The sequence below is a fragment of the Pagrus pagrus genome, assembly GCF_965226575.1.
Source record: "Pagrus pagrus genome assembly, chromosome: 16".
NCBI lineage: Eukaryota > Metazoa > Chordata > Actinopteri > Spariformes > Sparidae > Pagrus > Pagrus pagrus.
Genome location: NC_140200.1, coordinates 24,783,602 through 24,806,845, shown reverse-complemented (window position 1 = coordinate 24,806,845; position 23,244 = coordinate 24,783,602).

Genomic DNA, 23,244 nt, shown 5'->3' with positions numbered 1-23,244 from the left:
GCTGTAAAATGATGATAGTCTGAATATGATCTGTAGTAATAATAATAATACTAATAATAGTAATCATAATAATAATAATAATAACAAAAACATTTTTCAAGAAATTTTGCATGTGCCTGATGCCTGGTAAGTAAGTATTAATAGAGATAGCTGAGTCATTTTGGTTCATAAGCCACACACTGTCAGTGAGAGAGAGAGAGGGGGACAAGATGGCCACCAAAAAGATGACTATATGAGTTGCCAGCCATGAATATTAGACTGTAACATAGTAGTACTTTGTAGTACTCATTTACTACAAACTACTTACTTAGAACAAACAAAGGTGGGGTACATTAATATTTAAAAGGAGTTTCAGGCTTGAAGAGTGAATGAGCAGATAATAAATATACTATAAATGGTTGGAAAAGTGGTAAAAGAGTAAACAATATGTGACAAATGTCACATATTATTATATACAAACAAGTGTGTGTGTGTGTGTGTGTGTGGTCATGTGTGTACACTTGCAGGAGTGTGTTTGTACTTGTGTGTTGTTGGGGGACAAAGGTAGGACAGGTGTGGTTATTAGAAATTAATAATTAAAGAAGGGTTCACTTTAAATGTAAACATTTGTAAAGTATTTACAATTAGAGGACTGACCATCACGACCAGCAATTGCCACAAAGCATATGCATGAATAATCACAGAAAACTGCTCTGTACAATATAATAGAATGTATTAATGTTAGCAAATTGATCAATAATCAATAATACCTACTGTAAATCAACAAACATCTATCATTAAACTACAGCAGCTAAACTAAAACACTAAGACAAACTCGAGCAACGAACAACAAACAAGCATGCGGTGTGTGTGTGTGTGTATGTCAGAGAGACCAAGAGAAAGAGAGAAAGCCAAGATGGCGGACGTGGAGAGAAAGAGAGCCAAGATGGCCGATGTGATCTCTTGGAAGATGATGTCACAGAGTGGCCATGTGAGGCTTGAACATCAATGGTGGAACAGTGTCTGTTGAGCTAACATGTGCCTTGAATCACAGTGTGGTTTGGACAGAGCTAGACTCTGATGTTCCAAATTTCTTTGTAGGTGCTACTGCGACACAACTGTCTGATGTTATAGCGGGGTCATTAACGATTAGTTTTCAACAAGCCGCTCATGAAACTCTGTGCGTTTACCCAAACGTATGCATGTGTGTACCTGTGGTGTAATAGAGAGAGAGAGAAAGAGGGATACCGCTCGGAGCACAGCAAGGAGGAAAAGCAGCCGTGGGGACACAATACTCTCCTTTCTGTCACTCAGTGGCCGGTGAACGAACTGACCTTCAACTGGTCCTTGATAGAAATGCTGGTTATTGTACACTAACATTCAGGTGCACTCTCAGACAATGGGAGATGGGAGTTTTCCAACCAGGGGGGACTGTGGAAACCAGGCGCCACGGACTGGACACTAGGGTCGATACACGTTCCTTTGTTTACCAGGCTTTGTTAGTGCAAGGAGGCCGCATGTTAGGCTTTGGTATACATGCAAGCCGCTCTATTGTTAGAACCATGTGGTTAGGTCCTTTTGGTCCAAAGAGTGAGGTGCTGTCCACAGTCTTTGGAGCTATCTAGGGAACAGTCCATGTGGGTGGTAACCTAGGGGGTAGGGGTGTGCAGAGCAGCCGATATTTGTATCTGTATTTGTATTTGTTGAGGGGGGAAAAGTATTTGTATTTGTATTTGTATTCGAGTAAAATCAAAATAGGCGTAAAAATGAAAAAAAAAATTGAGTTACACTTCTAATTTTCGTTATAGTGTAAGTATTCTTTAATTATCCATTATAATAATTATGGATATGCAATATTGGTTGATGGTTTTCCATAAATCCAGCAATGAACATGTAACAAGGAATGTCATTGAAAAGAAAATAACATAACAGCCATTACCTCATCCATGGTTAAACCAACAACTAATAAAATATCATTGTGAACATTATGAACCCCACCACCACCCGTCCTTGTTGGAGGACGTTGAACAGACAGAATAGAAACAAATAATACTTAAAAGAACTGTTCTTTCTAATGCACAGAGCTCCAAGAACTAAACTTGATCTGTAAATAATATGACATAGTAGCCTATAGCTAACGGTCATTATGCTTCTGGCCTCTACCTGGTCTTTTTACTAAACTTAACCAACTCCTTTCTTCATTGCCTAAAACCCAACGAAAGCACTGAGCAAAGAATTTTTTCTGCTGTCAGCAGGGTCGCCGGCTGCAGCAGCCTCACGCCCGTGAAGTGGGCTCAAGCCGCGTTCATACGCGCTCAAGCGGAGCAGGGGAGAGAAACAATGTGTATTTCTTTTACTCTGTGGAAGATCTCCCAACGGAGTGAGGGACAAAGCAAGTGGGACAGATCTGCCCAGTCCCTGAGCAGCGCGCGTTTCACAGACAAGCCACAACGCAGAGTGTAAACAACGTCACCTGGTTCAGCAGCACCATGGACAGCTGCGGGGGCGGGGGGGTCGGAACCCCCGACTCCTGAATGTCACTCACTCACTCATCCGGGCATGTACTGCGGTGTCATGAGGAAACGTAGCTTTTTGATATGATGTTTTTCTTGTTCCCGAATACAAATATTTTTTAAAGTATTTGTTCGAAATAAGTATTTGTAAAAAACACGTTATTTGTGCCTTTCCGAATACCGTATTTGGGTTCGGCTCCACCCCTACTAGGGGGTTACACAGTCCATGTATCCTCTGAACAGGGGAGGTGTTTAAATAGTCCATGTGTTCCTAAAAACTCTGGGCAGGTTGAATAATCCACAGATCCTTGAGGAAAAGAGAGGGTTGTAAGTCCAGATAGTTCAAACAGTTCATGGTCTGAAGCTTTTGTGTCTGGGCACTAGAACATTCATATTGAGGCACATCTGGGCAGATGACTTCTAACTACGTCTAGTTACAAACATCATACAGTTATTAGCAACTATTAACCTATGTCCATTCCTTGCTGCTTTTAAACCGCAAAAAAAACAACAGAAAAATGAAACAGAAAGAACCAAAGAGAGAAGGAACAAGGGTGGTTAAGCTTCTCCTCATCCTCAAGAGGATTGGAGCTAGCCAGTGGTATGGTTGCGGACTGATATGCAGAACGTGCGCAAGATTGTGAGGTGCACATGTGCTGCCTTACAAGAAACAAAACAAAAGCCAAACCAACACTTAACAGACTTATAGTCTGTGTACCTTCTACCTGTCGATGATTGATGCGTTAATCCTGAAGGTTTCAGAGCCAAGACTACAGATCAGCTGTATGAGCTGAAGATTGCACAATAGTGGTAGTAGCAGATCTAAGGGTTGCTCCATGGAGCAAAGGGGACCAAATGGAATCCTCACTGTTCAGGTTGTTAACCTAGAAGCTAGTATTCCCTAAGGGGGTCCTGCAGAAGATCTCTAGCTACTTGCACTTAAGCTACATCTTCTCATAACTGCTGACAGGGTCTCTAAGGCATGCAAAAAAGGGTCTATCATGTTAGGGAGGATGGTGTTAATGCATGCCAGTAGGGTGAGTTGGCATGCGGCTATCCTCATGTTGTTACTGGTGGTTGCCAATGAGGAGGCCAGCTTGTGCTGACAAGCTGGGTGGACTGTTGTGGTCCAGAAAACTGTTGATTACATCCCAGTCATGAAGTAGGCTGAACAAGTGTTCAGCTCAAGAAAAGAGCACAAGTAAAACCTGTAGTGGTCAAAAGAGTTCTGGCTGCCAGCCTGTGGTGGCTGTGTGCTCACAGGCAGCACAGAAAGGCCAGAGCTGGAATTGGACTCTGAAAGAGACAAGAACCTTAGTGGGAGCCTTTTGGACTCCTGGGTGATGGTGACTGGTCTGTCTAGGACTTAGCAGACTGACATCAAGACTAAGGGTGCTAACACAAACCCCCTACCACTGCTAACGCGTGTGTGGCAGGTGCTGACTTGGAGAAAGAAGGCAGTCAAGATGGTTAGGAAAGAGACTGCGTGGAGCTAGGAATAGAGGTGTCCCCTTCCCCAACCTGCAAAGTGAACTTTGGTAATGCAGGAGAGGGGTGCCCGACCCAGTCAGGCTAAGAGGGGACCGGTGACGGCCTTCTTTAAAGGGGTCCAACAGCGTGGGTGAGCGACTAGGTTCTTCAAGCTGTCCCACTGCTTCAGTCAGACAACTCCACATTAAGTCTGTCCTTTCTGATCTCAAACCTTCCTCTCTGTGGTTAGGTTTGAATTGGGCTTGCCCTCTTGGATGGGACCAGTCCTGCAGTCTTTGTCTTACCTGGCTCTGACTTCATTGTGCTTTAGAGCCCGCGTAGGCACCAGCTGTTCTATTTTGAAAATTGACCGGATGCGCTCCGCTGTTTGACTTTCTGTATGGCTCCATCTGGTCTGTGTAGATTGATGTAGCTGCGGTCCACTTCCATCAAAAATGGATTCTCCATGGAGCAGAGCGGAGAACCGCTTCTGGGATGCTGCTGAAACGTGCCGTGACGCAACCGGTGAAAACACAAGCATTGTCTAGAACGGCCACGATCAGCTCCGGTGACTGAATCGCAGCAGTGACGTGGCTGTGACAAATCTGGTGAAAACTGGGGGTTAGTGTGTTTGCTTCCAAAGTTACATGTCTGGGAGCCAGATTGTCTTTTTATGCCAGCTGGGGGCTACCCATCTATTCTGAATTAATCCTGAAGGAAAATGCTTTTATAACCAAGGAGACCTATTGATTGTTCGGTTAATCAGCACAGATCTTAAAAATAATAACTACACTATTAAGAAACAAGGCTTGTCTTACTATATATATAGTTCATTATAATCATTTTTATCAGGCTTAATTTGTAAACAGTTCCTGCACAAAATCTTTGTAGCCCCTAACATTAAATAAAGTTGCTTCTCAATTATGCTTTTTACTTAGCCGCTGTTGTTAAACCAATATTTGTCCTTTGACAATACAGGGTCAGTTCAAGATCCACTCTCTGTGCTCACCCAGTGTATTTGAATTTGGGAGGTTCAACATGTTACCCTTAACTGTACTTAATCTCTTAGACAAAGTTCTCTGCTGCAGTTGGGGAGTTGAATATTGTTGTAGTGCCTTTATATTGGATATCGAAGTCTGGCAGGATGCATTATTACAGGTACATTATTCCTTTCTCCCTCAATTTCTGCTTCTCGGGTCGTATTCCTTTCATTTGCCGTGGTCAAGTGCCTTAAATGTTCAATATCAATGCCATATACTAGAACAAAGTCAAGGGCATGGTTAAAACAGAGAGTGAGTCACAGAGAGTCACCCATGATAATTACTATAATCTGTTTTAAGAAAAACCTAAAAACTTAACTTGATAAAAACAAAGATAAAATAAGGACCAGGAGCAGGTACACTTTGATTAATTGGCTCAAGTCGAATATGGCTGCAACTCCACCTCCTCGGCCAGTGTCTCGAGGAGTGTCGAGGATATGAATGGGAGGAGTGGATTCGATAAGGCTGACATACAGTATTCTTCATTACACAGCCAGGTTTCAGTAAGACAGAATAAGTCAATATCATGATATGATATTAAATTATTTACTAAAACAGCTTTGTATGTAAAATTAGAGATGTCTTCATGAGCTGGGGACATAGTTGGTGTTTAAAAAGAAAAAACAGGAGGGCTGCCTCAGCACATATTATGACATCTACCTTTGCTGAGTTGATTCTATGCCATAAAAACGTAATCATCCTGTGAAAAGCACAACATGCATGCGCATGAAAATAATGGCAAATGGTAAATATACTGTCTTTATACAGCGCTTTTGTAGTCAACAACTCAAAGTGCTTATAACACAAGTCAGCATTCACACACACACACACTTGTAGCAGAGGCTACCATGAAAGGCAAGACAACTCAAACACACTCAAACAACGGTGGGAGTGCCGTATCTTGCTCAAGGACACTTTGACATGTGGACTGTATTGGCTGAGAATCAAAACACTGACCCTCCAATTGGTGGCAGCCACTTTACCTCCTAAGACACAGCCACCCCCAATAATGTGGAAAATAAAGACCTATACAGCCTACTCTTTTCTGTCTGGTGGAAGTATCACACTCGAAGCTACCAGAGCGTCATGATGATAAATTATGTCTAGTCAGAGCTCTGAAGAAAATGCCAGGTGCCTAAGAAAAGATAAATACATACAATATTTATTGCCTTAATTATGGAAGTGCAATTGACTTACTCTTGAAACTGAAGACACGTGGATTTTTAAAAAAATATTTTGGATGATATTTTTAAACTTAAAGTAAAAGATATGTTACTTCATAACTTAAAATTCTGGTGACCAAAATTAACAAATGCCTTATGCTTGTTTGAGGTGCATTGGTCTGGCTGTTGTGTATGGTTTTCTGCACTGCTATTTACTAGGAACTAGCTGAGCAGAAGGCAGCCACATACTTGTCCCTCTACTGAGCCAAGCTAATCCTGTATTACTTTATCAAAACACGTGGAGCCATTCCAGAGGTGCAGTTTTTGTTGTAAATTTCACACTTTATGGTTCTTACACAATAAATGGCTCAGTCATGCATACAGCCAGTCGTCCCCCCCCTTCTCTCTCGCCTCTGTTCTGTTCAAAGTCTGCTGTAACAACTAAATACATTTTAGTTGAACTGAACTGGCAACCAGTGATGAGAGGAGGGTGAAAGATGGTAGAGAGATATTTCTCCTGCTGAAAATAACAAAAAATGCTGATTTATTTGTTTAATCACAAAACAGAAAATAATTATTCAACTAAACAAGTCATGTGACCTCATTTTCATCCAAATTGTAATTTTATGTCATACACGATAAGAAAATACCATTGGGGTGAGTTATATCTTTGCTCTTAGTGTAGTTTCACCTTAAGATCTTCTAAGTGCATTTATTCTGAAACAGGACTGAGTGAGCTAGTAGTAGTCTGCCAGCACTGCCAGTCCAATCCAATGGATACTGCAAATACACAAATTTCCTCTTCTTTTGGAAAAGAAAGTAATCAATATCTTTTTTTCAAGAAAGCATAGGTTGCCTTAAGCTGTTTGAACAGTGTAGAAAGAAAATTTGATGGATCAGATTGGACACTGGACGATGATGACGATGATAGTTGAAGTCAAGCAGGACCACAGCAGCAGGGCCAACCACCATCCATGGGAACCTGTGAGACGAGAGAGTACAGAGACTCTGGGAAAGAGGCCAAGTCAGTAACATGTATTAATGAGACATGAATGTGGACAGATAGAGAGAAAGAGAGTGTAGTCAGAACTAGTGGTGGCCAGCAGACACTGGAGCTGATGGCTTGGGCTGATAGCTGGTAACCTGGGGCTGAGGGCTGGGTGCAAAGGGCTGAGGTGTAGCAAGCTCCATGCCAAGACCAGTCTGGGAGTCACTGAAATTAAGTTTTGGCAGGTGAATACACTGGAGAGTCACCAGTAGATGCGGGAACAATAGCCATAAATCATTTTTTTTGTGCATTTTGAAGAATATCGTATTAGAGACTTTATGGAAATGGCAAAATGAAATAAAAAATGTCCTCCAATTTGCAAAAAAGTTTCACTCATTTGAGGTGTTTTTTTGTCTTTTGCGAATCAAAGTCAATGCGCAAAATGTTTGATGGAAACAGATTTGCTGAATAAACTCTGACATAGTCAACACATAACTCATAACTGATCAGCTGTTACATGAGTGATCAGCTCTGTCCGCTGTCTGAAAAAACATGTCTGTAAGCAATAGGCACATGTGGACTGAAGAGGAGATCCAACAGTTCCTCTGCCTCATCCACGAAAGAAACAACACAGCCATTTTAGATGACAAACAGCAAAGAAATGCCATAATTTACCAGGATTTAAGAATACTCACCAAAGGATTTGACAAACTGTGGAAAAAAGTGGAAAAGTCTGACACAGTGGTACATGTCAGAGAAATGTTATTGTTTTATTGTTTAAAATTTTAAAGGAAACTGTAGGCTAGCTACCCTATGTTCCCATCATTTCGAGTCTAAGTGACTAATGGGGACATTTTTTATATAGATCCACCAGTACTGAGTGAGCTTCATCCAATGGACCTGAAGGAGGTAATATGAGCAACGCTGATTCAGACAGCACTGTAAAGCCCTTATTCAAAGCTTGTTGACAGGTATAGCTCCAGTATCTGCTTACTGTTTAAAAAAGTTGTAGGCTACTAAAGCCTATCCTCTCTTTGGAACAACCACAGTGCTATACATTTGCAGGTCTAGGTTGAGATAACGTGTTCATATGACTCCTAGAACTACTATTATGAGGGGAAGGGAACTTTTGAGAAATAAATGAGGTATATATTGACAACTTTTTGCTTTTAATTAGAACAAGAGTCACCAGATAGACCTGACTCTGTGGGCTCATTGGAAGCAGATGTTGGAAGATCGGAATCAGACATATCCCAGCCCGAGAGGTCAGCAGCACCACCAAGGAGGCAAAGATTATGTTCTGCTGCAAACACAAAGCCTACTTCAAGAGCAGAGGAGATTACAACCATCTTCGATGCCCTCCTGAGACTCACCAGGAGCTAGCAGAGAAAGCCCAAGACCAACCATGCAGTCCATTTCCACTGTTCTGACTCAAGCAGTGCAGTGGTTTGAGTCTGTGCACAAGCAGCAGAGAGACAGGCACGTGCAAGTGAGGTAATGGCTGAGTCAGGGAAACAGAGCAACAGGTCAGGGTCTACCTCCTGCCAAACTCCCTCATTTTCCTCACACAACCAATAGTCTACCTCCTACAAACAATGGCCAGCGACATCCTATAACCAACAGTGGTCTACCTCCCACAGCTTCCACTAGTCTACCACCCACAGCCACCCCCACTGTAACTCTCACAACCAACAACCAACTACCTCAGCTGATACACAGGATTCCAGCATATCACAGCATTTTAAACTTTGAGTAGTTAATAAAAGCGGAGGGGAGGGGAGGGGTGAGGAGAGGTGAGGTGAGGTGAGGAGAGGATAGAGGAAAGGTGATGACAGAGGAGGGGTGAGGAGAGAGGAGGGGAGAGAGGAGGGGAGAGAAGAGGAGAGTTAAAGAGAGGAGGGGAGAGGATTTGAGTTTGTCGCTCATGTTATGTGTACTGTAAGTCCACTTTTATCAAGAGTCACTTCTCAAAGGAATCTTTTATTGTCCTTTCAGTACAGACATTTTCAACAATACCAATTTTGTATTCCACTTTCCAAACATTTTTCATATTTCTGAATCCAAACAAAGATATGGCTGACTGCCCATTTCACAATGCTGATGGTTGATTGGTTAGTCCAGCACTGCAACACACACTTATTTTGTACACCACACAATAATCAAGTAGCTGACGTACAAATGTACATTTCCCTGATGAATGGCTGCATCTTTCCTGTCCTAATAACTTTAGGGAGCTGCCAAGTGAAGTCAGTTTGCCACACGATGGACAAGAGTATCCCTGACTGCCTGGGCATCTCTGTTGGGTTGATCAACAGTGCTGACGACATAGCTGGTGGGGTGTTCCCAGGGGGTTCCAGTGCGCTGAGTCGGCCAGGTACCCACTACTTCTCCTTCTCACACAAATTGTGTAACACACAACATGCAACCACTACTGTTGGCATGAAGGAGAATTGCACATCCGACTTGGCAAGAATATACCATCTCTCCTTAAGGTGCCCAAATGTGTGCTCTACCTTCACATGAATAGCAGTGTGATGCATGTTGAAAGCCTCTTCCATCTCTGACAGGTTTGGGCCAGAGAACCCTTGGGGGAAGGATGGGGATGTGGGTCCCATACAGTGCACCATACACCTATGGCACAAGGTGCATCGTGGAATTGTGGTGAGCTATTGCCTGTGCCTCAGCCACATTGGGTAATTTGATGAATTGGCTCAACATCTTGAAACACATGGCCCTGCACACCACATACACACAGCGGTGAACAGTTGTCTCGCTGACACCAAATGTCTCTGCCACAACACTGTATTCTGCACAGGTAGCCAACTTGTACAATGCGACAGCACTGCTTTTTTCTATTGGAACCAGTGGTCGTCGAGGGCTAGGACTGGACCAATCATACAACACATTCAAAAGTGGGCTTGGACATATGGAAAAACTTCAGGGGAGCACTTAAAACCTGAGGCTACCCAAACCTCAGAAAAATCCAGAGCAGACAGAGAGGAGGAGACGGAAAAATCTAACAACATCGTCATTCCTTATGTCGCAGGGGTGTAGAAACTCAGGAGGATCTTCAATACACATCATATCCTGGTTCACTTCAAACCTACCAACCCGCTGAGAAACTTGTACATCCTAAGAATAGAACACCCAGGCATAAGCAGAGTAATGTAGTTTATGCTGTTCATGCTGTTTATGCTGTTTTAGTAATATTCAGTGCTACATTAGTAGCTTGATGGGTTATTTCTGGGCCTACATATTTGTGACTATGGCTTTGGTGGCCATTAGAAAGAGCATTTGTGATTTGGCTGCTTTTGTACGGGACACTTAGTAGTGCTGTGTGCACTGTGTATATTGGTTAGCATAAGGTTTCCGGTGCAGTTAACCAGTTTTGGTAAATGTGAGGAAGTTAGCCAGTATGACAACGCTTGACAACTTCGTTAGTGCACCTTCAGAGGAGCTGCTTGAGCAGTTTACTAATGATCAGCTCTTAACACTCACCAGCTACTACGACTTTGAGATTGCCAGTAGTGAGAAGCATCTGAAAGAGAGCATTAAAGGTGAAAGGTGTGTTAAAGCCTGTGCCTCCATCGGCTTCTCAAGAAAGTTTCTCAAACCTCCTCAAACAGATTTTTGAGTTGAGGCTTAAGGAATTGGCCTTACAAGAATTGCAACTACAAGATAAGCAAGAGGAGCGGTTACTAAAAGAAAAGCAAATGCACTTAGAGCATCAGCGTTTCCTCAAAGAACTGGAACTTAAACATGCTGCTTTGTTGCGTCCCTCTCATGTTGAGTCGTCTGCATTTGATGCAGCTAGAAACATTCGATTGGTTCCTCCTTTCGTAGAGAAAGATGTTGAAAAGTAAGTATTTTCCACATTTTAAATGTGTGGCTACACTTTCAAAATGGCCTGAGCATACGTGGACTTTGTTTTTACAGAGTGTTTTGGTGGGGAAAGCGCAGGAGGCTTACTCTGCTTTAAGCATTGGGCAAAGTACGTATTATGAGACAGTTAAAGGGGCTATTCTGAGAGCCTATGAACTTGTTCCTGAAGCTTACTGCCAACGCTTTAGGAGTCTCAATAAACTTGACAAACAAACTTATTTTGACTTTGCAAAAGAAAAAGAGGCTCTCTTTAGTAGATGGTGCGAGTCTCAGAAGGCTAAAACAAAAGAGGATCTCACACAATTGATCCTGCTGGAAGAGTTTAAAAACTGTCATTTGTACATATATAAATGAGCAAAAAGTGTCCACCCTGGATAAAGCTGCTGTTTTGGCAGATGAGTTCATTTTGACCCATAAGACTGACTGTGACAAAAGACAAGGCGAGCAAAAGGGAAGAGCTTTGTTCCATAGACCTCATTTTTCAAAGCCTGTGTCCACTTCTGCCTTCTTTGCTAGTAAACTAGCTGTTGGGGGCACTTCTTCAGAGAAGGCTTGTTTCTATTGTAAGGAACCTGGCCATCTTATTGCTGATTGTCCTGTCTTGTGTAGGAAACAAAGGTCCAGTAAGCCTGTAGCTTTAATAAAAACTGTAAAAGGTTCTGCTGTAACCCCAGTTATGGAGCATCCAACTCAAAAGAGAGTTAGCTGGCTCTTCAGCTTTTCTTATAGATAGTTTTGTTTCCTCTGATTCTGATCCTTCAAACAGGCAACTTATTATGATCTGGAGAGATTCTGGAGCTTTTCAATCTTTGATCCTCGAGGACTTCCTCCAGTTTACTGATGAGTCTGCTTTGGGCTCTAGCGTCCTTGTCGAGGGATTTGGTGGGGGTTATCTGTCTTGTCCTTTACATACCCTTAACCTTCAAACAGCTCTGGTCTCGGGAGAGGTGGTTTTGGCTATTTGTCCATACCTCCCAATTGAAGGTGTGTCCATCATCCTAGGGAATGACTTGACTGGGGGTAGAGTACTTGCTGCCCCTGAATTAGTTCCATCCCCTGTAGCTATCAAAAACCCAGATGAGCTTGAGGAGCAATTTCCAGACACTTTCCCAGTATGTTTTGCTACACGTGCCATGTCCAGGAAAGACCAAGGTAAAAACTTGGATCTTGAGATGGCTCTTTCTGACACCTGGTAAAGCTTGAGACACCAGGGTTTGGTAAAGTGTTCCCCTCTCGAGAAGAACTTAAGCTTGAACAGGAGAAGGATGCAACTCTGTCTTCCCTTTTTGGGGAGGCTATGTCTGAGGATGAGATTATAGCTGTCTCATATGGGTATTTTGTGAATGATGGAGTGTTGATGAGAAAATGGACATCTCCTAACATGTCTTGTCAGGATGATTGGAGCAGTGTGTTTCCAGTTGTTGTTCCAAGTGCTTATCGTCCTGACATCTTGCATTTGCCTCATGATCATTGTCTTGTGGGACATATGGGAGTCAGGAAGACTTTGGACCGTGTGTTGAGGCATTTTTTTTGGCCTGGTGTGAAAAATGATGTTGCCCAGAAAATCCCACCTGCACCCATACATCCTATTCCGGCTATCAGGGAGCCTTTCGAGCGAATATTGATTGTGTTGGTCCACTCCCCCGCACCAAGTCAGATAACCAGTACTTACTGACTATCATGTGTACAGCTACTCGGTACCCTGAAGCCATTCCCCTGCGCAGGATTACAGCTTCAGCAGTTTCTAAGGCTCTAATGAAGTTCTTCACTGTGTTCGGCCTTCCCAGGGTTGTTCAGACAGACCAAGGGTCAAATTTTATGTCCCATGTTTTTTCTCGTTTTTTCTCCAGCATTGTACTTCATCTGCTTATCACCCAGAGTCTCAGGGCGCCCTAGAGAGGTTCCACCAGACTCTCAAGTCAATGTTGCGGGCCTACTGTAAAGAGTTTGAGAAAGATTGGGATGATGGGACCCCTTTGCTCCTTTTTGCAGCAAGGGAAGTGACCCAAGAATCCCTTAGTTTCAGCCCAGCCGAGCTGGTGTTCGTCCTTTGAAAATGTTGAAAGAAAAGTGGTTGACAAACCAGTCGAACCCTGTTTTTGTACTGACCTTTGCAAGGTTAATTCTGTTACCAAACCTGATTGTTACCCTCTTCCCCGATTCTATTGACAGGGTGGGATCTGCAGTTTTTGTTACCAAGCTAGACCCTCTAAAAGGTTACTGGCAAGTCCCTCTTACTGAGTGAGCTCGTGAAATCTCTGCTTTTGTGACACCAGACGATTTCTGTCATTACACTGTCATGGCTTTCGGGATGCGGAAAGCACCAGCTATGTTTCAGCGTCTGGTAAATAAGGTATTGAAGGGAGTCGCAGATTGTGAAGCCTATCTTGATGATGTGGTGATTTACAGTTCTTCCTGGTCTCGGCATGTAGCTCAGCTGGAAGAGGTGTTCGACAGGCTTGCTGTTGCCAATTTGACCTTGAAATTAGCCAAGTGTAAATTTGGACAGGCCACTGTAACATATTTGGGAAAAGTGGTTGGTCATGGAAAGGTTTGTCCCATTGAGGCCAAAGTGGAGGCCATTGTGAATTTTGGTGTGCCCAGTTCGAGGCGTGACTTGAAACGTTTTCTTGGCATGGCAGGTTATTACAAGAGTTTCTGCAAGAATTTTGCCACTGTTCCCCTTTGACTAATCTGCTTAGTCCTTAGGTTCCTTTTGTTTGAACAGAGATGTGTCAGTTCGCCTTTGAGAGCCTGAATGCACTGTTGGCTAGTGCTCCTGTTCTTGCTGCCCCTGACTTTAGCAGGCCTTTCAAACTAGCGGTTGATGCTAGTAATGCTGGTGTTGGAGCTGTTCTCCTCCAAGAGGATTCCTTGGGGGTAGAGCATTTAACTTACATCAAAAACACTACTCCACTATAGAGAAAGAGGCGTTGGCCCTTATTCTAGCTCTGGATCATTTTGGTGTTTGTTTCCTCCAGTCAGACCCTAGTGGTCTACACTGATCATAACCCCTTACTTTTCCTTAACAGAATGAAAAACTCCAACCATTGGCTAATGCGATGGAGCTTGGTCTTGCAGGAGATTAATCTGGATATCCAGCATGTGCACAAGAAAAATAATGTTCTCGCAGATGCCCTTTCAAGGTCGTAAGTGTATCCATTTTAGGCTATAATGTGTGCACACTATGTGGTAGTCGAACTATGAGGTTGCTTTAGAGCAACCTGCTTATGGGAGGGGGTGTTATGTCCAAGGCTATTCTCTCAATTTTTCAGGTGATCAGAAACTCCTCCCCATTATTCCCTCCTGATCTCTGGCACCTGCTGGGCGGCCTTTGGGGGCTTCGGGTAGCTGCACCCACTCCCTCTCTCACACTGCAGCTTGGGCCTGCTGCAATGCCACCAGCCTCCAACTTTGGTTTTCTTTGTTATCCATGGTTTGGTTTTTTTTGTGCAATAAATCTTACTTTGGCTGCATTGATTGTTGTTTGACTCCTGTGTTGCTTCCCAAGAGCCAGGGTCGTAACAGTTGCACATATAGGTTCACCAAAAACATGAGCATTTCACCGATGCCCAACACTGCTTCTGATTAGTGCTAGCTAATTCTCAGGACCTGCCAATTATCTTTTGACAACCCGCTCCCACCCGCAGTAAAGATAAAACTGCCCAGGATCCCAATCCTACTGCAGTCCTCTAGTTTGAGCCGTCTTACATGTGTGCTTTATCACACAATGAAAATTACTTTTCTGTAAGGACACTTATTTTGTTGAGCAAAAGGACTGAAAATGAATTTTCTGTATTTCATTCTTGCATAATTTGATGTTGAAAAAAAGATTTCATTACATTTTTAAAAAAAATATTAATGTTCTACCTCAGATATGTGAAATGTTCCACTGTCTGCAAGTGTTCAGACCATAGAGAACAATTTAAAACTGTAACTTACTTTTTTCTTCAGCTTTCATTCAGAAGTCAAAAATTTGCCCGTAAACTAGATAGAGATAATATTTTGACATTTATTGTTTTTTGGCCAAATCACCCTACTCAATTGGCTTAATCTTGGATATATTTGCTCCGAGGCTGCTAGACTCCTCAATTCATCATCAACTCTCCATTTTATCAAATAGCACAGAGGACTCAAACATAGTTTCTTTTTAACCCTTGTGTTTTAAAAAATGACAACAAACTTACCTTGTCACCTTGTATATACAATATTTTGAATATTTTGAATACTGTGAACACTACTACAAAAATGAATATTATGTTATGTAAACTACAAAAATGGAGATTAAACAGTCAGAATATGATGTATACATTAGATAAAGTATAGCAAAAATGTAACTGTGGACCAGAAAACAAGTATGCTTTGTACTAAAATATGCCCAAATGCACTTATTAAACAGAGGGAATTAGAAATAAAGGTCTGTCGCTAAGCCTGCTTCAAATAAAGGCCTAGTGGGATAAATAAAGGAAATACATTTAGATTAAAGCACAATGTTAAAGCACATAAAAAAGCTAGGTTGGGAGCCCTGTATTAGTTAAGTGATAACTTACAGCTAATGGATTCAGTATGAACCATTGTGTTCAGATTAAATTCAACTCAGGAAAAGATGCCCAACCCCAGTATTATCCCTCCTTATCAATCATTTTTAGAGTAAGAGGAAGTGCAGTAATAATAAAGTAGACTGTCAAAAACACATAGCTGCTGTATATGACCACCCTCTTTTACAGCAGCTACCACACCTAGAGGTCAAGACCCCTCTTAGAAGCCAAAGAATCGGCTCCACATAGGCCTGAACCCTCCTGAACCTCATATTACAACAATAATAGGTGGTGTTCACTCCAAACACATGGAACAATGATGTGCCACTGGTAGATATTTTCATTTTTCTATGAGCTGTTCCCATGATCCACAGTCACCTTACCTGGAATAACACTTAGGACCTTTCGCCAACATGATCATGGTGTCCCTACACACTACACACACATGCACACACAAAAACAAATTCTCACCAAATTTAAATGTTTATTTTTTTTAAAATTCCTGCAAATCCTGGCCCCCCTCGTTTGTGGAGTTGTTCTCTGTGTTCATCTGTGCCATGGTGTGGGCACCAGCTGTGGCTTCTCAGGGCCATAGTGATACATGTAAACAAAGCTCTCTCAGTTTTGGTTAAAGTTCGAATAACTGTGAAAGAGCAGATGATAATTATGTCCAGATAAGTTTGTGGACTGAACATTATAGTGAAAAAGGAAATGTTCTTTACTGGAGACCTTCAATTAGTAATAACCAACAAAATTCAAGTGTATTGTGTCTTTTAAAATGGACATTAGCTTCCTAGAATAGGACATAGGACTGTTGTCCATTCTGCAGCACATATCTTTAAGACCTATGGTGCATATGAAGGTCATCTTTTGGAATATTTGGTCTGATTTTGTTTTTAAATTTCAAAATCACACAACAGAAGGCTGAACTAATATAGACTTAAGGAGTGAGAAAAAAGTAAGATCCTCATCTGCTTTTTCAAACAAGTCTACCGCTCTTCTGTAAAAATAGAGTCCTCCCTAACCCCAGTAATATGTACTCTATAAAGAAGATGACAGTGAGCAACAACTAGGCCTATGCTGCTTCTTCTAAATGCCTACCACTGGCTGTTATCATCACCCAGTGCATCATAGTTTCCTGTAAATTCCCTGTGCTTTTAGACACAATTTAAATCCTGTGGGGGTAAAGGCACACTCTTATTGTAACACAGAATCAACTACAGAATGCATTACATTTAATATATAGAAAACCAATCAGTCGATCATCAGTGTAAAAAAAATAGGGTTTGACATGCTGGAAATGTTAAGGATTGCAACTTGATGACTAGTTGAGGCGGTTCGCGAGGTTTGAGCATAGTTTACCTAACATCTAATAATAATTTAATAAACAGTGTCATTCTGTTGGTTTTTCCGATAATTGAATTGTTTATGAAGCTGCTTTTAATGAGGCACATTATGTTAGAAAGAAAGAGAAATGACCCACCCCAGAAAGAAGTCAGTTCTGATATGTTTATACAGATCCTCTAAAATCATTTTTGGCAGCTAGAGATGTGATATGATGGTTAGACAATAATTAAATATTGTTTTCAAAATTACAAAAACAATATGTCATCTGTTATGTTAACTTTTAACCTGTCAGCAGCCATGTGACAACACTGTTTCTGATAATGAGTTTCCCCCTGTTCCCCACACACTATGGGCCAACCCACTTGGTGTTGGCTGAACAATGCTGTAATGTCATTTAAGTTTCTTATTGAGTCCAAGAAAAAATTATCGGTCCTTGTGATTTTAACCTTTTGTGGTAAACTCATGTTCTAGAGCTGTTTGTTGCTGTATGTTTAAGGGTGTGTGTTTGTGTGTGTGTGTGTGTGTGTGTGTGTGTGTGTGTGTGTGTGTGTGTGTGTGTGTGTGTGTGTGTGTGTGACTGCATTATATTTGTGCTTGTGTTCTTTTTTTCCCACTTTCACTAAAGACCTTCAAAGGACACAGACAGAGCTGATATGGAGGTTGTAGTTCCACCTCCTCCTACCTAGCTGCTCACATTAAAATCCATTATGAAAATTAAAAGTTAATTCTTCACAATTGAAACAGTAATGCAGTGTGCAAAAAAACCCACTTAAGGTCCAATTACCGACCTGTTTCACAGATTTCAACTCTGTCACATGATCTTCATCAGCAGTCATGGAAGCTCAGTGGTCATGTAACTGTTAATGCTAAAATTTTAAATTTTTCAAAGACATTCGTATTTTTATTCAGTCAAATAGTTTATGGTGATAAAACACATAATCACAATACAAGATTTGACGGTACAGGATATACTGTGGTATCAAGCGGTGCTATTACAAATTGTAGTGATTCATATATCACATATCATACAATGTACAACATGGTGAAACTCTGCATTTAACCCATCCTGAGGGAGCAGTGAGCAGTGTGTACGCGCCCGGGGACCAACTCCAGATCTTAACCAGTGCTTTTTGGTCAAGGGTACTGACTGGAGAATCATCTTTGAAAAAACATAAGCAGAGGTGTCTCCCAGAATTGAGACAACAGACTCAGTAGGTGGAGATATAACTGTTAGGTTTCAATATTCTTGTGTCGCTTAATATGATGTTTCTCATTCTTTGAATACATAATTGGCAGCATTGGTTCTGTCGTTTGTAATCATTGCAACATAGTAGAGGTTTGAGTGCAGTTAATACACAGTGTTTGATTTAGATGTAATAATACATGGTGAACAGGTTTACCAACTGTTGAACACAGTTAAAGGCTTCTCTGTACTTGTAGTCACAGATATCTATAATTTTTTTAACAAGCCAGTCTGTTTTATTTATTTATTTATATATTTTGTTTATTCAGCTGCATTGTTCTACATGATTTCTTATGTGTATTATATGGAGGCTCCTTTTTTTTTTTTACACAATTAGACCAGCTTGTCATTGTATGGACATGTTACATTTCTGCTATGTGTTTTTAACAGCAACCTAATAATGTTAATGTTATAATGCTTATTGAAAGGCAGTTGATTGGCGGCATGTAGATGAAGCACTCTCATCAGTGTAGATGCAAAACAGACATGAGTAGGGGTCATTTGTCCATTTCCTGTCCCTGCTTAAGGCTGAATGCTGACATGGATGATCTGTGTATGTCTTCTGGGGATACAATTGCTGTACAGAATGTTTATTTTGTGTGTGTGTGTGTGTGTGTGTGTGTGTGTGTGTGTGTGTGTAGACCTCTGAACAGCAAGAGGCACTGGCCACCAGCTGAAATAAAAGAAACTGAATACACTGTATGCACGATAGACACACACACATAATGTTTTTCAATATTTTTTAAACACATACTACTGTTTCAACATAAATGTAATTGATATATATCATATGTATGAAAAATCCAGACTCCAGCCAAGAGAAGAATGAGTTTTTTCCTGTCTTACTTGCGTAGTCACAGGGCCATAGCTCCCACTAGGGACATGAGGTCATGTCTTTGGTAGTTGTCCAAGATTTAAGGAGTTCTAGCAACATTCTGCAATTAAAAACAGTTTTAACCCATTAATGACTAACAACCATATTTTAGTAACTTAAGAAAAAGCCCCACAGAATTTTCTCTGTACGAGGTAGAAACACAAGTTTGCCGTGGAAATCTGTAAACACAGGTGGCTACACATGACAACATTAGAATATCTGATTTAACCTATTTAACATGCCTTAATTAGCAGAAAAAGTTGATTTTAAAAAATGAAAAAAATCTTAACATACTAAATATTAGATTTACTCGCCATCCTTTGCCTTCGCCGGATGCTATTGAACCGGGTAATAAGTTCCAGGTTCTCGCAGAGACTGTTGGATCGACTCTTCGCAAAGATCCGACCAGGATGGACTGGCCCCTCCTGACCATTTCGCTTCACAGTCCACAGCTACCACCGCTGCTCCCGGTCCCACATCATCTCTGCTGTCTGCGGTCTCCAAAAACGTGCCGGCCACCAAGAAGCAGCTGCCTGTCCACTCCAGGCCAACAGCCAAGTTTTCCCAGGAAACATCACCTACCCAAACCTCCAGGTGGCTTAAACAGATTCTACTTTTCCTCAATAGCAACAGCATTTTCAAAGAATTTCAGTCAGGTTTTCTGGTACACCACAGCACAGAATCCGCATTGTTGAGGGTAACCAACGATCTCCTCTTAGCAGCCAATGGTGGCCTCTCCTCAATCTTGGGTCCTCTTAGATCTCAGCGCCGCTTTCGACACAGTGGACCATGCAGTACTAATTGACCATCTGCGTCACTGGTGTGGGGTCTCTGAAACAGCCCTCGATTGATTCAAATCTTACATAAGAAATAGGACCTTCTTTGTCTCTGTTAACAACTCATCCTCCACTCCTGCATATTTCTCATGTGGGGTCTCGCAAGTGTCAGTCCTCGGCCCACTTTTCCATCTCTCTGCTTCCCTTTGCTAAATAATTCAGAACCACAACCTATCCTTTCACTGTTATGAGAAAGGGCCTTCTCTGCACCACAACTTTGGAATAGCCTCCCTTTACATATAAGAGAAGCAAGAAATGCAAGAATCTACTGAATCCATTAAAAAATATCTTAAGACTCACTTTTATTCCCTTGCTTTCCCCTGCAGTTGACTGTCATAATATGATTTGGGTCTATCTTAACTAGTGAATGCCTGTGTGTGTGTGTGTGTGTGTGTGTATATATATATATATATATATATATATATATACCGTACATTCATGTTTGTGTGTTTGCACACTATGTATTTTATTCATGTATTTTCAGGGGTGCAGATCTGATGTCAGGATTGGGGGGGGACACAAAAGTGATTTTTTGTTTTGCCCGTATGCAACTCATACCATGCCACCATAAATCACAACTTCGTAGAGGCTTGCCATATCATTCAAAAAGTACTGCACAGGGAATTATTTATTGTGCTTAACTTTCTTGTTTATTTGTCCTAAAAAGCCAACAGCGCGTATCACTGCTTACTTAACTGTTATATTAGTAAATCATAATTTTAAGGGTCTCGGGCATGTAATGTCTACTCATGTTCTTATCTTTCACCTCCCTCCAACCCTCCAGGATCCCCAATTCTTCTCACCATCTTTCTTTTCTCCCAGTGTATGGGACTACTTTATGCATGATTAATTGATATGGATGAATATCAAAATATGAAGCCCTAACCAAGTTGTGCAAACTAACTGATCATGTTTTTACAATGCCAGTTATGCTGGTAAACAGTTCTAAAAAAAAACAAAACACAGTTCTAAGAGCACAATAAACACAACACAAGTTGACCCTACAAAATCTGATTTATTTACATAAATTTATATAAACGCATTCCTTGTTTGTTTTCATCTGTCATTTTCCAGGACTCCCTGGAAGAAGAGATCCTGTATCTGTATAACTCTTCTCATCTGTATAACTCTTCTTGTCTGTATAACTCTTCTTATCTGTATCTGGACAACTCCTGGATAAAATAAAGGATACATAATTTTACAACTTGACAATTAATTCATATCCATTCATTTATATAGTCATGTTTTATAGTATAAAAAAAAACCCTTATAACAAAATGTACCTATGTTGCCCTTTTTTTAATCATCAATCTGACCCGTAGACTCAACCAAATCATGAAAAATATTCAATTCAATTCAATTCAATTCAAATAGTTTATTTCAAAGCAATCAGATGAAACAAATACCAATCAACAACAAACAAAAACACCAAACAGAACAACCACCTTGGTTTGAAATGGGGATGGAAGAAGCAGAGCTGATCTATTTCCAACCGCAGTTGTCACAAATTTCATCAACATCATCAACAAGTAGACTCAACAACATCATGAATTGATATCCATTCATTATACAATCATGTGAGTATTGACCACTGAGTATGTGAGTCTGATCACTACACTCACAAACTATCATAACTAGGTGAATGAGCCAAAGGTGTGTTTGTGAGTTTCACTACCAGCAATAAATTGCTGACAGAGATTTGGTCTATACAGCTCATCAACCTTGTCTCTGTGTACATGACACACGACAACACTGTTCAGTCGTTCCTGAGACATGGTGGCTCTAAGCCAGGTTTTAAGCCTTCTCAGGGTGCTAAAACTCCTCTCTGCTTCACAGGAAGATGCTGGCACTACCAATAAAAGTCTAACCAGAGCCTCCACTTGTTCGAACAGTCCCCGCACCTCTACAGGCAGTTCCCTGACTACATCTGCTGCTTCCTTACTGCAGCTGAACTCATATTTACTCTTAAATAAAGGCAACTCAACAGCAAGAGCACCTCTTTTCAGCTCAGGGTACTGGTCTACCACATCATCCACCTGCCCAGTGAGGAGCACATTATCCAGTTTCTGCAGATCCTTAAAACTCTCCTGATCAAAGCGTTCAGCAAATTGAGCATCCACAGTATCTAAGACCTTGAAGAACTCCACATGGTAGTAGTCAACTGCTTCACCAGGAAAGCGTCTGGCGTTTGGCACCTCAATGAGTTGTATCTGTGCAGACTCAACCACTGCAGCATTTGCCTTTTCAAAAAGGGTCACATAGTGTTGGTCATTTCGTTTCTCCTGGAAAGAGGAGCGGACACAGTCAACCGCTGCCAGCATACCAGAGACAGTCTGGGTTCTCATCTGCAGGGATTTGTTGAGTCATTCAAGCTCTCTGAATGAGCTGCACTCACTGTTACTGCGTGACAATGAGAGTAGGTTTTTTGGTGAGCTGCAAATTTCTCTAAAGCCTTCTTCCAGTTGCGGAAGCCTTCAGTTACAAAAGCAGCATCCACTTTTTTACCAAAAGAGGACCTGTTGTCAGTAAACACTTTGTTACAATAAAAGCACAAGACCCCTTTGACCTGTGGATTGTAATGTAGCCAGGTGTCCTCTTGAAACCATTTTTCTTGAAAAGATAAAACCCTCTTTGACAACTTTTGTGTTTCTATGTGTTTTGGGTGTGGCTGATAAGGTTTTGTGCCACCTTCTACCCCTGTACTGCATCTGGGCTCTGGCCTGGTCTGGTTGTTCCCTGGCACAGGTCTCTCCCTGGGTCTGCAGCTTGAACCTGAATTCTGAGCCTGACACTCCACCACGCCTCTCCCTGATGTCCTCTTCTGCCTCTCCCCCTGACTGAGAACATGCTGCCTAAAGAAATAAAATAAATACCAACTTTTCTAGAGGACATCTACCTTTTCCCTCTTCACATTTTTATAACTCTTAGAACTGTGAAACCTTACCGGAGACTCCCTCTCTACATCCTGTCGACTGCTGCAGCTTGAACCTGAACTCTGTGCTTGACACTCCACCACGTCGCTCTCCCTGATGTCCTCTTCTGCCTCTCAATTCAAAATAAATAATCATCATACTATGAAACCTTACCTGAGACTCCCTTTCCCCATCATCTTGTCTGGTAATGTTATTTAAGCTGCTTATTTCAGCTATCTAGCTAGTGCAGCTAAACTAGCTTCTAGCGGATCTGCACCCATGTGTATTTTAAATATTCACATCTTGAGATATTCTCTAATTTTCTCTATTATTTCTTTAATGTTTGCTGTGAAACACTTTGGTAAAAACACTGTTTTAAAGTGCTCTATAAATAAAGTTGACCTTGACCATGACTAACCTCCCATGAATTCCTCCGCACTCTCACAATCTGGAGGCTCA